Genomic DNA, 16,927 nt, shown 5'->3' on the forward strand with positions numbered 1-16,927 from the left:
AAAATATCTAAAAAATCCTTAACATTGTGAATTCTTTCCATAGCCAAACTCATCACACTAGTGTCATGCATATAAGCCAAATACACATTAGACACATTACGAACTGACTTTTCGGTTACCAGAGCAAAAATTAAATTAAAGAGGTAATCTCGATGCTCGCTAACCATCACAGCCTCTTCTCCATCCCCAACCTTAAAAGATACCATCTTAGATTCACAGTCTAATCTAGCCCGTTGCTCTACCAACCAATCCACACCCAGTATCAGATTGAACTCTCGAAAAGGCAACTCTATTAAATCAGCGGGGAATACAAACCCTTGATCCTCAAGTGGACACCTTCTAAACATTTTACTAACTCGAACAGAGTATCCTAAAGGACTAATCACAGAAAGCACACAACTAATGTCATCAGCCAAAATCCCCAAATTACCCAATATACTACTAGATATGTACGAATTGATAGAACCACAATCAATTAATACAAAATAAGGAAGTGAATGCATAACAAACGTACCAGTTATCACATCGATTGCACCTTTGTCCTCATGGTGCCTCGTCGTATACACCAAACCTATCTATCTAGCCTCAGCTTGAACTGTACCTCTGCCTTATGCTCTCTATCCACGGCTACCACCATTTCCACCCTTAATCTAACCACGACCCCTAGTGAGCTACAGAACTACCCTCTAAGGCTACACCTTACCCTAAACTAGAGCCTGTACTAACTCAAACATACAAGGACACTCGTCAATCTTATGCTCGCTAGACCCTCATCTATAGCAGGCCCCAATCCTCTTCTAACACTCACTCGGATAACATCTACTACAAGGCCTATAAATTGGAACCCACTCAACCTAAGAAACGGGCTCCACTTCAACAATTGACTCTAATAACTGAGGTCTCTCAAACCTAGCCCTTTTCATAGGCCGCTGAGAAGAACTAGAAGGACCCGAATCCCTCTTGCTCTTATTCTAACTTTTTCCTTCTCTCTTTTCTCGCGCTCAGGGCGCTTAATCTCCCAAGTAAGCTTTACCTTATCCACTAAAGTTTCAAAGATGCATTCCCGCGGGGGAGCCACCAAGACTTTAGTGTTATACCTCAATCCCTCCTTAAACCAGATGTTTTATCATAATTGGTCTCTACCAATCTGCGAGCATAGTAACACCCCTTACCCGTGTCCGACGCCGGAATAGGTACATGGCATTACCGGACTTAATCGTTCACAAACATGCAAAAACCGGGATATAAATTTTTTTTAATTCAAAACTTTTCATACACATGCATAATGTCCCACACATGGACCTACGAAGCCCTAAAGATGCATTGAAAGTAGTTAGGGACTAAACTAAGAACCTTAGAAAGTTTTGGGAAAACTTAGAAAACTTTTCCATGATATAAGGTCACACGCCAGTGTGGACATAAGGACACGCCCGTGTCCTCAGGCCGTGTAACTCTTTGACTATGACGTCAGCGAATAATTTTGACCACATGGCCAAGCCACACGCCCTTGTGCTAAGGCCATGTTCCCTACACGGTTGAGACATACGGTCATGTTTCGGCCTGTGTAGTCAACACTTAGGCTATTTTCCAAACCTTTATATTACCCATAAACCCTTACAACCTTATACAAATTAAAACCATAAATCACGACATCATTTTAGCGATTAAACCCTCTTTATTAAGACATATTTATAACATTAACAACATGTTTATTTCGTCATACGAACTTACCTTGAATGCAATTTCGACTAATTACTCCATTTTAGTCTATAACCTCGTACTTTTCGATTTAAGCTCAAATCTCTATTTTCTTGGTCAAAAATAATGAAATTCACTCATTTAATCATTACATTAATTAAAAAATTCTATAATTCATAATTTGGAAAAATGACTGTTTTGCACTTAAACTTTACAAAAATTACGATTTTACCCTTAGGCTCATAAATCAATTTTTATCAAATTTCCTCATTTACCAAGCCTAGCTGAATTCTTTTTATAACTATAGAAACTCACAATTTCAATTATTTCACACATTTACAACTTATGTTATAACTTTATAAAATAGCCCTTTTTAGGTGTTTTCATGCAAACTTCTTTCACAAAAGTTGTTTATTACACAACCATGACTCATTTTCTTCCATAAAAATTCAGTAAACAATATGATTATTCACATGAAAAAACCCTATTCATTCAACCATTTTGCAAAATAGTCCCCTCATTAGCTAGATTATGCTATAAGGGTCTTAAGAGTACAAAAATTATCAAGAAAGGCCATCGAATTTACTTACTTGCAAGGACGAAGAGTGGCTGATATTTTTGAGCTTTCAAAACCCCCTCTTTTCTGGTATTTTCAGTGGGGACGAAGAAAGATGAAAAGATGATACCTTTTGTCTTATTTTATTTTATTTATAGTCAAAATTAAGTTACCAACTTTATCTAATTTTGACTTTTCTACTTTCTTTGTCTCTATGGCCGGCCAAGCCTTTCTTAAGGGTTTACTTGCTCTTTAAAGACCCCAAAATTTTTTTCTCTAGCTATTTAACATATTTGGCTAGCAAATCACAACTTTTCCCTTTATGCGATTTAGTCCTTTTTCTTAATTAAGCTCACAAACACTAAAATTAATTCACCAAAATTTTCATGCACTCATATAATCATGTTATAATACCCAAAATAATATTAAAATAATTTGTTGACTTCGGATTTGTGATCCCAAAACCACTATTCTGACTAAGCCCAAAATCGGGCTGTTACATGCTTAGCCTTAGAAATTTAGCCTCATACTCGGCCACTATCCAATCTATTAAGAAATTTTCCCATTTGTAGTAAATATGTAACTATTTTCTATTTATTTTAACGATGAATAAATTTAATTTCACATTTCACTATTATGTTTTTTGTATTTGAGTCTTTTATATTTTGCATGCATAGCGAAATTGTGACAATGAAATATTAGCTCATTGATTGTCTAAGTTCAAACTAAATATAAGTGGCATTATAAGAACATTTACATTGCGAGAAAGACAACTTACTTCAGTAGATAATAAAATGAGTTTGTAATCCTGTAAAAGAATCAAAGTGAGCATTTGATTCAAATATTGAGAAGGATTATTATATCGTCTACAATTCTAATTGGGGAGATGACTAGCCTTGGCTATCGGAGTAGTTGACTTTACGGGTAGAGACATAGATGTATTCATTGGTAGAATGATAAACTGGACTGGACCAAAGATGAATTAATTCTGAATCCGTTTGTGAATTAATTCACTTGTGACATTCGTGGTGTGATTTACCTAAATCCTGAGTTAGTCACTGACTATGCATATGCAACTCATGTGCTTTGATAAAAGTGGAAGCTTGTGCTCTAAAGATGATCGAGGCTATAGTCGGTATGTTGGGTACATGACTTATATATGGCATGGCTTTACTAGCAACAGTGGAATTCATAGCTCAATTAAAGAGTTAATGATATCCTCTCATTAGCATTGTGTGGACAGATAAATATGGAACGTGGCTACAGGTTGCTAGTTCTTGAACGAGTAATTTATCACTACCATTTGTTGACAATGATCATATTAATTATTAATAAGACACAATTGTGACAATGAGATAAAATAGGATTGTATTGAGTGAACAAATTTAACTTAAAGAAATCAAGGATATCATATGAGGGTAACACACACATAAAGAGGTCATTGGACAAAGCAATTGCATGAATTACTTTCGTAAAGAGTATAAAATAAGGAGTTTTCAATCATGGTACTTCTTGTGGACTACCTCCATGATTAATTAATTGCAAAATATTGGAACGATGTTTCTGGACATAATTGCAATTACTAAAGCGTAATTGTATATGTCTGATTGGTCCCTCCGCTAGCTCAATAAAAGCTTGATTGGACTGCATTTGAATCAGAAGAAAATTTTACAACTTTCGAAATAATTTAATTGAGTCAATTTATTCGATGTGGAATTAAATTAGGTGGTCGTGAGAATTGTTCAACTAGAGAATTAATATGATATTTTTGGAAATTAATTTTCAAGTCAAACAATTAGCCCAATGGGTAATAGAACTTGAAAATTGGACCTGAGATCGTGAATTGGGTCCAAGAGCCCAAAACCGAGACTAAGACCCAAAAACTAGTCGAACTAGGCCCGGTATGTAAAATCGGACTGACGGTTCAACCAATGGCTAGATCGGACAGGTCGGGTTGTCACTAACCTAGACCGAACGGGCAGTAACCAAATCGACTCGGGGTGTCGTAAGGCTGTCGCACTTGCACCATCGGGCAAGGCGGTGCCGGCGGTTGTGACTGCGATGTCTCGGTGGCTGGCAGTGGTTGGTCTTCGGTGGTTAAGTAGTGAAAGAGTTATACTTCTACTGGGACTTTACCAAGGAATTTGATTTCAGATTAACTATTCCAAAAATAATATTATTTTAATATTTTAATATTAAATGTAATTTAATATTTATCTTAATAGTATTTTATTAATTTAATATTAATGTGATTATCTTAATATTCAATTTAATTTAACATTTATCTTGTAGATAAACATTCTATTATTTAAATAAGATTTAATAATAAATTTAATCTAATATTTATGTAAATATTAGATTAAATTTAATATTAAAGTGATTAAGTTTAATAATAATCGAACCTTCTAAACTCTCCTTATATAAAGAGAGTCTTGGGTCATTATTTTACACACGCTTAAATTCAAGAGAAAGTTGTAGAGAGAAAATTCTCTGAAGAGATAATTTTAGAAAATTTCTAGAGATATTTTTTTAATTTACAACTCAAACTAAAAGTTTAGAGAAATAGTGAAATTACCCCACTGGTAATTTTTGTGATTCGAAGTGAGCCCACACTCGGCAGACATGAACTTGAGGATAGCGGAGAAGACTACTCGGTCGAAGCACTCATCCTAGACAAATGGAAAAGGTATAATCTTGATTAAGTGTTTATTACTTTAGATATCACAACCAAGATCTTGTTTTGAAAAAAAAATTTAAATCACTATTATCCCTAAATTTATTTTCCGTTGCGATTTTCAAACCCGTTTTTTCAACACTATCACCCAAAGTCAACCCCATAAACTCGCATCTATGGGCCTCAACATAGCTTACCCTCATATACTTATTCTAGAAGACAGTTCGAAAATAAGCCCAAGTCACCTTCTCAGGCTAAGTGCTCTTCTCCACAGTTAACCATCATTGATAAACCTCGTCACGAAGCAATGATACTGCACCCTTTAGTTTTTGCTCGGGTGTGTCATCTAGATCATTCATAATTCTTTTTGTGGCCACCAACCAATACTCAACCACAGTTGGGGTGACCCCAGCGACACCTCTGAAAAATTCAGCTCCATTGGACTAGAGTCATTCAGTTACTGACCCTAAGCTCCCAGATCCCATTTGGGTCCCAACCACCCTCTCCAAAACCCTCAACATAGCCTAGGACAGTGCGTCATCCCCAGTAGTCTGAGTCCTAGACTAAATCTTATCAGTCGAAGTTCCTACAGTTTCACTTGTATTTAATTAGGGCATACTGCTCATTGAAGATAACTCAACTCAAGCCCTTTAATGGTGCCCACCGTGCCCATGGGTATGACATTCTCGAGATCCACGTGTACTTCTTATCTCATCTACAATTTCAAAGTTTTATGCATTAGTTTAAGTTTTTAAAACCCTAAATCTAAAATTTTATCGAAAGTACGTATCAGTGTTTAGATAGAGAAAATGTTATTGCACTATAGTCTCTAGCGAAAAATAATTGTATAAAGTATCACATGCAAAAATATCTAAAGTATAACTAAAGTTCAGATTTCTTACTTGAATCGGCGTTGGAGTCTTAATTTCACTTTTAGAAAACCAAAAGTAATTTTTTTAATGGGATTTTTTATAAAAACAAAAATTTATTTTTAAAAACATTTTGGACACAAAATACGTAGCCCGAGTTTTGAAACCTAGCTTTGTATCACCAAAAGTAACACCCCAACCACGACCTAAACGTTATGGTCGGATTATGAAGGTTACATCGCAAGTGAAAACATTGTTGCTTATTTTTTTTTAAAAAAAACTCATTTTTAACTTAAAGGAAAACATATTAGATTAAATCTTCAAAAACTAGACATTCCAAAAATCACGTGATTACTTTGAAGAAATCCGTGTTATATTAACTTTATTAAAACAAACCCAATTTGCTTAATTACTTGCGTAGTAAAAACCTAGTAAAGAATTGAAAAAACCTTGCAGCAGAAAACATTTTAGCAATTTGGTTTTATAAAACTAAAATATATTGTTAGTTATGTTGTCTTGATTAAAATACTAATTATAAGTAGAATTTTTGTACAATAAATACCAAAATCAATGTTAATGTCCCAAACAAAACTTAACAGTACAAAAGCCTGTAAACTCCATAAATTAGTCCAAAACATACTTAAACAAAAATATGTAAACCAAGCTCTAGAGTCGCCGACCAACTCTAAGTGATGTAAGCATAGTCACATCATGTGACTCGACAAGAAGGACTCGGGATTGACCTAAGCTCGAAGGGCCTAAATGTAGGATGAGATCGTTCAAAACCCATGCAACATTTGCATGTGGGCTTTTTGAGGCCAAACCATCTATCTCATTTTATTTATAATTCTACTGCTTTTATTAATTTTTATTTATTATGAGTCATTAATATGTGTCTTAAGTGTATTTAATGCTGCTAACTTTTAGTTCACTTAGTTGTTAGCTTTAATTATGTGTTAAATGCATCTTGAGAACTAGTTATTAAATATGTCTTGTTTTATTATATGTTTAATATGTGTGAAGTGTGTCATTAATTAAGTGTTATTTCAATTTAATAAGTTTTCATTTAATTAAGTCATGCATTAAAGCATCTCATTTGTTCATTTAGTTTAAGCATGAGTTAGTGTCATAAGTATGTGAAATGTGTTATTTATATTGGCTAGTTCCTTTTATGCATAAGTTATAGTATGTTAATTTTCATTATAAATAGGGTGTTTTATGTTGAATAAGAATAAGAAAAGTTTCCAATGATTAATGTCTATTTACTTATGATGTAGGTGATTGTTCATTTCATTTCATCTTATTAGCATGATTAAATTGTCTTAATGCATCTTTAATATGTCTTAGGGATGATTGAAGGTTGATAAGAAGATCTAGGGGCATTTACACACAAATGTTGTTCGGTTTTGGCATGAAAGAGTGTACATTTAGTCACTTAAATTACTGATACATGAAAAGGATGTTTTTGATGGATATTGAAGCACTTAAAGCTTATTATGGTGGCTGTTCAAATGGACCAAGAGTGACTCTTCAAGTTTGATCGGTTTCTTGCAATCAAAGCTAGTTATGGTGCCAATTAAAGTGATGAATACACAATCATTAAGGCATTTGGTTAAGGGGAAAATGAAGGGACATCAAACAACACATTTAAAGGACCATTAAGCCTTCATCAAGTGAAGAGGCATGACTTTTCAGCTATGCATGACTCAAGTGAAAAAAACATGACACTTTGGCTGCCCATCAAGTGTTATAACTGAATTTTAATGTTTTGTTAATAGCAGGTATGAATGTTTTGAATAGTCATTTTAGTGCCTATAAATAGCTTGTAAAAGGATAATGTTAAGGTTAGTGTAACACCCCTTACCCATGTCCAACGCCGGAACAAGGTACGAGGCATTACCGGACTTAAACATACACATTCATGCAAAAATCGGGCCATAAAATCTCTTTTAATTCAAAACCTTTCAAACACATGCATGTCGTCCCTTATCTGGGTCTACGAAGTCCAAAACATTCATCGGAATCAATTCAGGACTAAACTGAAAACTTTAAGAAGTTTCAGGAAAATTTAGAAAATTTTCCCATGAAATAGGGTCACACGCCTGTGTGGACATAGGGACACGCCTGTTTCCTCAGGCCGTGTAACTTTCTGTTTATGACATCAACATGTACATTGAACCATACGGCCGGGCCACACACCCGTGTCTCTAGGCTGTGTACCTTACACGGTTGAGACACACTACCATGTCTCAGCCCGTGTAACCAATATTTAGGCTATTTTCCAAGCCTTCGTGTTACCCATAATCTCTTACAACCTTATGCACATCAAAATCGCAAGTCATGGCATCATTTTAGTGACTAAACACTCTTTATTATGACACATCCTTAACATTAACATGTCCTCTTACAAGTAATGCATCTATGATACGTGATATTCGCGACAAGTTTTAAAAATTTATAATTAAGCGTTCTTGAAACTAACTATTATCACGATGAAGGCAAGTGTAGCTATCGAACAGTAGTATAGCTTTAGCAAGACTGGATTGTCGAACCTAAAGGAACCAAGAGTACCAGTAATTACTTTCTTTTTATTATCTAGCCTAAAAATTAAGGGATTTGTTTATCTAAATTAATTAACTAAACTAAGAGTGCTCAGAGAGAAATTGGGAAAAGTTTTTGAGAAAATTCGATTGATTAAGACAATACCCAAGGAAAAATCCACCTAGACTTCACTTGTTATTTGACTCTGAACCAGACGGTTTATTCATTTGACTTGATCGTAGAAATTCCTAAATTATATTATTATCTCTCTCGAGACTAATAACGTCTAACCTTAGGTTGATTAATTGAAATCTCTTTCTAATTAACACCTAGTGTTGCATTAACTCGATCTATGGATCCCCTTATTAGGTTTCACCCTAATCCGGCAAAATCTTATCACCCTATCTCTAGGCGTGTAATCAACTCCGCTTAATCATGACAAATTTACTCTTAGACAAGGTCTATTCCTCCTCTGAATAAGAGCATTAACTCGAATCAATATCCTGGAATATTAAAACAAGAATTAAGAACACATAATTAAGAACAAGTCAAATATTTATCATACAATTCAGATAATAACAACAAGATCCATCTTTGGTTTCATTCCCCTTAGGTATTTAGAGGGTTTAGTTCATAATTATGGAAGAAAACATTTCAGAAGAATAATGAATACAAAACATAAAGAAAACCCAAAACCCCTGAATGAAAATTGAAGGGAGATCTTCAGTCTTGATGATGAATCCAGCTTCTGAGATAGACCAATCGGCTTCCCTTTAGTAATTCCTTGCCTCCTACTTTGCGTCCCCCCTCCTAAGTGCCTCATTAGGTGTTAAAATAGTCTTTAGAATGCCCAAGAGCCCTCAAAATTGGCCTTTTCTGAATAGGGTTATACTTGGGCTCAGCAGGGACACGCCCGTGTGCGATTACTCCAACCCGTGGTTAAGGCTGTTGAATAGGCATGGGCGTGTAGTCTACCCGTGTAAGTCATGCTTCGATCCTACCAAAGAGACACGGCCGTGTAACACACCCGTGTGAGGAAGTCCAGACTGTGTTGATTTCTCATGTGGGTCCATTTTCTCCGTTTTCAGCCCGTTTCTCGCTCTTTTTACTCTCCTAGGTTCACCTAAGTATAAAACATGATATTAAAGAATTAGGAGCATCGAATTCACCAAATCTAAGAAGAAATCATCCATAAATGTGTTAAGCATGGGATAAAAATATTTATAAATTACGGTTTATCAAATACCCCCACACTTAAGCATTTGCTTGTCCTCAAGCAAAATCCTCAACTCACAATCAAAATAAATTCTTCTTAATTTGTAATCCCTATCAATAATATCTCAAAATAATCCATAAGTATTCATACATTGAAAATTCAACTAAAAGTACATCAAAGTTTCAAACATTCCCAGTTGAGTATTTTATCACGAAAACATAGGCGTCTCCCCTTATCTAAGTGATTACCCTTGATCAAAATATCACAGAGTTTAACATCCTCACTAAAAATTCACTCAAATCACTCAAGGTGTTTAAGGACATCAATTAAAGCATTCATTAGTCAATATGAAAAGCTATTGCCATAGGCTTGCTTGAAAATCAAATCTCCACCATTATAAATTGAGCTGATACATCAATCAAAAAGGTCTTTTAGAGGGTTGTAAGGTGGCTTTGGTTAAGGGGTGTGGTCACAAGCTGAAAGAAAATGTTAGAATTGAGATTGAATTGAAAAATTACCTAGCTAGAAAAATAACCAATCATCAGTTGAATACAAGTGAGCTTCTTCTCAGAATATGGAATTAACACTCAAGCTCAAAAATGACGAATTACTACTAATATGTGTTGAAGTATATATATATTTTAAGAACAAGTCAAATACATAGAAGAGCAAAACATAGCTAAGCAATTAGTTCAAATCAAATCTCGACAAAAATAGGGATCAAATTAGGGGATTTCAACAATAATGTGTTATGGATTAATATTGAGGGTAAATCCATTGATGGTTTGTTAGGCTCAAAGGGGTTCACTAAGGGTTAATCATGAAGGTAGGCTTTTGTGGAGTGAGTGGGTTAAACCTAAGTGCCTTTATCATCTTGACATATCAAATCAAATGGTGTGGTCTTGACATGCATAATCAAGCAAGTTCTAGAATAACAAATCAATATTGACGCATTCATAATAAAAGTGAGCATGAAAGAAATAAAATATGCTCTAAAGGCTCAAGATCTCACAAAAATTATGGCTTTTTGATGTTCAAACTTGTGAATTTCAACTCAAGATAATACCTAAACTTAGGGAAACAACCTAACAGTTTTTAATTCTTCAAAAATCAACTTATCATGCTTGATATTCTAACGTCTTGCAGTTTAAACAATCAATACATAAATGCCTATGTTTTAATTCAAGTCATATCAATAAAAACCATAAATTAATTAGACTTCATTCTAATAGTGATGGGAGTAATTCATGTGAGAATAAGACAAAATTTAGGGATTTCTAATGATGATATAAAAGACCCCTCACACTTAAGATGTACATTGCCCTCAATGTACAAAGATAGAGATAAATAATCATAAGATAGGGAGAAAAGTGAAACTTCCTGAATGATGAATGAACTCCTTGATTTGGAGTTATGGAGAATAATCGGCCAAGGCAATGATAGGAGTGGAGGAGGATACTTCGGTGGTGGTAGAGGTTCATTAGTCCATAAGTCCTACGCCAAAAGAATATTATATCTGGTGGTAGCTATGGTCGTAGTCGAGCAAGACATGGCAGTCGTGGAGAACCTTTGCCAGTGGAGTTTTTAGTTCCTATGCGATGATGAGCTTTGGAGCTCTTTATAACTGTGATAAAATCATGAACTTTTTAGGAAATATAAGGAAGCATAATTACTCATAATAAAATAGCCGAAATTATAAATTATTCAATAAAAATTATAAAAACTAAAATTAAAATAATAATAAAGGAAAATGAATTAAAAAGTACTTAAATAAGATAAATAAAGATACAAATGAAAATAAAAATAATAAGTAAAAAGTTTTTAAACATCGTCATTGCTGGATGGTTCGCGAGGTGGTGGTGGCAATGAGATGTGAAGATGCTGACAAATCTGATGAAGTGTAGCATCAATGTGATCAAAACGCTGAAAACACTGCTGCTCAAATCGAGTAAGGTGCTCAGAAATGTCAGAGTATGAAGCCACCGCATGAACTGGACGATGGATGGGTAGTGGCTAAGATGGTGGGTCCTCATGACGTGGAAGGACATCATCAGTAATGTCTTCTGGGTCCTCCTCCTCAGTGGACTGGATGAGGCAGTACTGAGGAGGGTAGGTGCCATGTCGTTTCTTGATCATCCTCATGTTTAGCATACTTGAGATGCCTTGTGGGGACATCTGGCCGATGAGAGTGAGGGAGGATGATTGTGCCGCTGTGTTGAGGAGCCCAAAGTGTCGTGCCAATCGAGTCACATAGGGATCGATAGAGATGACCCCTCTCCTATGTTGCTCCGTCTGATGGTGGATGGCGAGGACGATGAAGTAGGGAAGGTCAAATACGTGCCCATTTGCCATGCTACATAGGAAACAGGCGTCGTGAGTGTTGACAATGCCGGTGCTCTCTCGTCGTCTCGTCAGAGTGTGGGCCAAGATGGTGTGTAGGTATCGTAGGGATGGGGCGAGGGTCGATGCCTTAGAGCGGCTAGGATCATAGAAGGCCGAGGCAGGGACGAGGTCCTTCCAACACTTTGAGGGAGAGTAGTGAATGTGGCAGTGGAGGGTGTTGAGTTCATTGTCGTCTATGAACTCCTTCGTGTACAGCCCTAGTGCAATCTCGAACTCGGGTACGCTCAACTGGTGTAATAAGACACCAAGGTGGAATTGGACCATTCCAAGATCGTCGAAGTTTGTCATGACGACTTGGAGATGGAAGGTCGAGCATAGTTCCATCGTGAGCTCGAGGTATGTCGGCTCGATGATCTTAAAGAAGAGCCCTCACGGTTCAATCGTCAGGAGGGCTCAGACCGCATCAGCCATTTGAATTTGTTCAAGTGTGGCCCTGTCAATGCAACGGCCCACACCGAGGGGTCGGGCCCGTAATATTTGAAATAACTCCTCTTGGGGTCCCAAGGGGAACTCAAGGAAAAGTTGCCTAATCTTCGCGGTAGGACCCGAGGATGACGCTGCTCCTTTCCTTTTCTTCAAGGCAGGTACAGTGATTTTCTTACCACGTGAGGTTAACATTGTATACCTGCATTGAAAAGTCAAAGTTCAACCAATACGCCCAAAAAATAGCATGGAAGCACAAAACTAAATAGGAATATTTCATGAGACTCGCGTATTAGATGAAGAGAACAGAACTAAAACAACTAAAGCAAATATATCAAGTTACTAAGATAGGACTATGAGAATAATACGACGGAAATATCTAATGTATGAATGCATGTGGGTAAGCATAAAACCCATGGAAACAAGAAAGATGGATGAATGTAATATGAAAAATGACAAAATTCTTTAATAATAAGCATGAGTATTTCTATTATTCTACTATGAATGTTCACTTAAAATAGTCAAATGGATCAGACAAAACATGAAATAGGAAAAATATATAAAGAAAATAAAGAGAAAAGAGTAAACAAATGCAAAAGGGAGAAGCTTGGGTCATCGGAAACAGCTTTATAGGTGGCGCACGGGCGTGGCAGGTAGGGCGTGTGGAGTTGCAGCGGCTAGGGTTAGGGATTTTTGGGGAGGGAGATGATGAATAGTGAGGGGTTTATATAGATTTTGGGGCACACAGACGTAGGGCACACCCGTGTGCCCTAATTTTTGCCCGTGTGTTTCGCTATTTTTAAATTTAGGCGCGTCTGACATTCGCCCCACGCCCGTGTTCCTTAGGCGTATAGGTGCACATAGCCGTGTCGCACGGTCGTGTCTTACTTTTTTCACTTCTCCCATGCCCGTGTATGATAGCCCACACCCGTTTTAGTTTGACAGTGTCGACCATGAGAGCTAGGCACGGACGTGTCGAATGCCCGTGCTAAATTGATAGGTTCGCCCATGGTTTAAAAACATGGGTATGTCGCACGCCCGTGTTGGTTTAGTAGTTTTACCCATGCCCTTATCACACGGCCGTGTTGACTTATCGCATCCCGTGTTGGGGAAAAAATTTTGCCCTATTTTCACACGGTCGTGTCGCACGACCGTGTCTCCTCCTGTGGTGTGTGCACGGCCTAAGGCACCCCCGTGTGCCTGGCTGTGTGGATGTGAAAACCCTGTGTTTCAAGACTCAGTTAGTAGGTTAGATGTGAAAAACTAGAATTTAAATAAATCATTATTGTTAGTTCTCGGGTTGCCTCCCGAGAAGTGCTTATTTGCAGTCTAAGCTTGACTTACCTCTCTGGTGTGTGATCATGGTGGCTCGAGGAGTTTACACTACTCATTCTTGCTATCAACTTTATCAATATAAGGTTTAAGACGAGTATTGTTTACCTTAAAAGTTTCAAATTTGAGGTGAATTACCTCGACTGTACCATATGGGAAAATATTGAGTACCGTAAGTGGAATTTCTTCATTAGGTTCAGAAGTGGTAATGCGAGGATTTGCTGCATCTAGTAGTACTTTGTTTCCAACCTTAAGTTGATTTGGTGATGTATTGAGCTCGTCCTGGCTCGGTTTCGGTTTATCAAATGTTCTTCATAGATAAGTCCTTTGTTGTTGCTTGAACATGGCTCGTATAGGTTCTTCAAACTTATTTTCTACAAAGTAGGTTGCACCACATGGTCAGTTTTAGTAGAATGATTTAAACAACCACTTCCAATTTTCGATGTGTTGCTCGAATTACGAGCTTGAAAGGTGATTGTTTCATCTCCCACACGAAGTGTGAGTTCACCTGTGCCAACATCAATTATTGTTCCAGTGGTTGCTAAAAAGGGCCTCCCTAAAATTAAAGGAACGTTACTATCCTCTTCTATGTCTAGAACAACGAAATCAACTGGGAATATAAATTTGTCAATTTTAATGAGTGCATCTTCAATAATCCCCCTAGGGAATCTGATTGTTTTATCGGCTAATTGAATACTCATCCTAGTTTGTTTGGGTTTCCCAAGACCTAGTTGTTTAAACATTTTGTAAGGCATCACATTGATACTATCCCCTAAATTAGCCAAAGTATTATTAACATCTAGGCTACCAATTAAACAGGGAATCGTAAAACTCCCTAGATCTTTTAATTTGTTGGCCAGCTTATTCTGTAGTATGGCTGAGCAAACCGCATTTAGTTCCACATGTGACGCCTCATCCAGCTTCCGCTTATTTGTTAAAAGCTCCTTTAAGAATTTGACTGCGTTTGGCATTTGCGAAGGAGTTTCAATAAACGGTGAGATAATATGTAACTTCTTTAATAATTTAAGAAATTTACCGAATTGTTCTTCTGTGCAGTCTTTCCTTGTCGAGTTTGGGTATGACACACGAGGTTTGTACTCTTTCCGTACCAGTTTCTGGTCATTGTGGTCCACCTCACCCTTACCTTTACTTACCATAGTTCCTTGCCTCTGTTCTGGTTCAGGTGCAACTAACCCTTCATAATCTTGAATGGTAATTGCATTGATTTGCTCCCTTGGGTTAGATTCAATGTTACTCGGCAGGCTACCTTGTGGTCGTTCAGATATCAATTTAGCGAGCTGACCTATCTGAGTTTCAAGCCCTTGGATCGACGCTTATTGATTTTTAAGTGCTGTCTCGGTATTCTAAAAATGAGTTTCTGACACCGAGATGAATTTTGTTAGCATCTCCTCAAGGTTCGGCTTTTTCTCTTATTGGTAGGGTGGTTGTTGGAAGCCTGGAGGTGGTGGTGGTTATTGATTTCCTTGGCCACCCCATGAGAAATTTGGGTGGTTCCTCCAACCTGCATTGTAAGTATTACTATAAGGATTATTTTGAGATTGAGGATTATTAGCCATGTAATTTAACTACTCGTTCTCCATGTTATGGCCATAGGATGGGTATTTTGAATTGCTTGATCCACCTCCACTTGCTTCGCACTGCATTACTGGGTGAACTTGTGAAGAACCAAGAAAACCGTCAATTTTTTTGTTCAAAAGTTCTACCTGATTAGAGAGCATGGTGACCGAATCGATGTTAAAAACTCCAGCTATTTTCGTTGGCTTTGTCCTCATGACTTTCCACTGATAATTATTCAGTGACATCTCTTCTATAAATTCATAAGCATCTTCAGGTGTCTTATTATTGATGGTTCCACCAGCGACTGTGTCAATCATCTGTCGAGTCGAAGGATTAAGACCATTATGAAACGTATGAACCTGTAGCCAAAGTGGTAACCTATGGTGAGGGCACCTGCTCAAAAGGTCCTTGTATCTCTCCCATGCATCGTAGAGTGTTTCTAAATCCATCTGCATAAAAGAAGAGATATCATTACGTAATTTGGCTATTTTAGCCAGCGAAAAATATTTTAATAAAAAATTTTTGGTCATTTATTCCTATGTAGTGATTGACCCTTGTGGTGACGAGTTCAACCATTGTTTAGCCTTATTCCTTAATGAAAAGGGAAACAACCGAAGGCGAATAGCATCATCAGAAACGCCATTGATTTTAAAAGTGTCGCAAAACTCTAAGAAATTTGTTAAGTGAGCTTTGGGATCTTGTCCTGCAAACAATCAAACTGAACAAACTGTTGGATCATTTGAATGGTGTTAGGTTTCAGTTCAAAATTATTTACAGCAACAGCAGGCCTAACTATGCTCGATTCAGCTCCTGTTAAAGAAGGTTTAGCATAATCATACATAGTACGCGGAGCAGGATTCTGATTAGCAGCAATCGCAGGAGGTAGTGGATTTTCTTGGTTTTCAGCCATCTCCTCGGTTGTGGTTGAAATATTGTCCTCTTGCTCTTCCTCTGTCTATCTTAAGCTTCACCTTAATTCTCTTCGGTTTCTGCGAACTGTGTGATTGATATCACTATCAAACAGTAATTGTCCTGGTGGGTTTCTTCTGGTCATAAACTAGAAAAACCTGTCAGAAGAAAATAAATGAAGAATTAGAAAAGAAAATAAAAATTTAAATTGCAATAAAAGTAAAATGGCTAAAGTAATAAAAATCGAGGGTTCCTAATATCCTAGTTCCCCGGCAACGGTGCCAAAAACTTGATACGTGATATTCGTGACAGGTTTTAAAAATTTATAATTAAGCATTCTTCAAACTAGCTATTATCACGATAAAGGCAAGTGTACCACTTATCGAACAGTAGTATAGCTTTAGCAAGACCGAATTGTCGAACCCAAAGGAACCAAGAGTACTAGTAATTACTTTCTTTTTATTATCTAGCCTAAAAATTAAGGGATTTGTTTATATAAATTAATTAAATAAACTCAGAGTGTTCAGAGAGAAATTGGGGAAAAGCTTTTGGGAAAATTCGATTGATTAAGACAATACCCAAGGAAAAATCCACCTAGACTTCACTTGTTATTTAACTATGAATCAGACGATTTATTCATTTGACTTGATCTGTAGAAATCCCTAAGTTATATTATTATCTCTCTCGAGACTAATAACGTTTAACCCTAGGTTGATTAATTGAAATCT

At 36.8% G+C, this 16,927-nt stretch overlaps 1 non-coding gene across 1 annotated transcript; it reads left to right on the forward strand.

Annotated features, from left to right (window-relative positions):
• The first annotated feature begins 15,665 nt into the window (after positions 1-15,665).
• On the forward strand, positions 15,666-15,772 carry LOC128283060 (small nucleolar RNA R71). The gene has a single exon (XR_008273402.1). It is a non-coding gene; the product is annotated as a small nucleolar RNA R71 (small nucleolar RNA).
• The last annotated feature ends 1,155 nt before the right edge of the window (positions 15,773-16,927 follow it).

Source organism: Gossypium arboreum, chromosome 10 (genome assembly GCF_025698485.1).
Source record: "Gossypium arboreum isolate Shixiya-1 chromosome 10, ASM2569848v2, whole genome shotgun sequence".
Taxonomy (NCBI): domain Eukaryota; kingdom Viridiplantae; phylum Streptophyta; class Magnoliopsida; order Malvales; family Malvaceae; genus Gossypium; species Gossypium arboreum.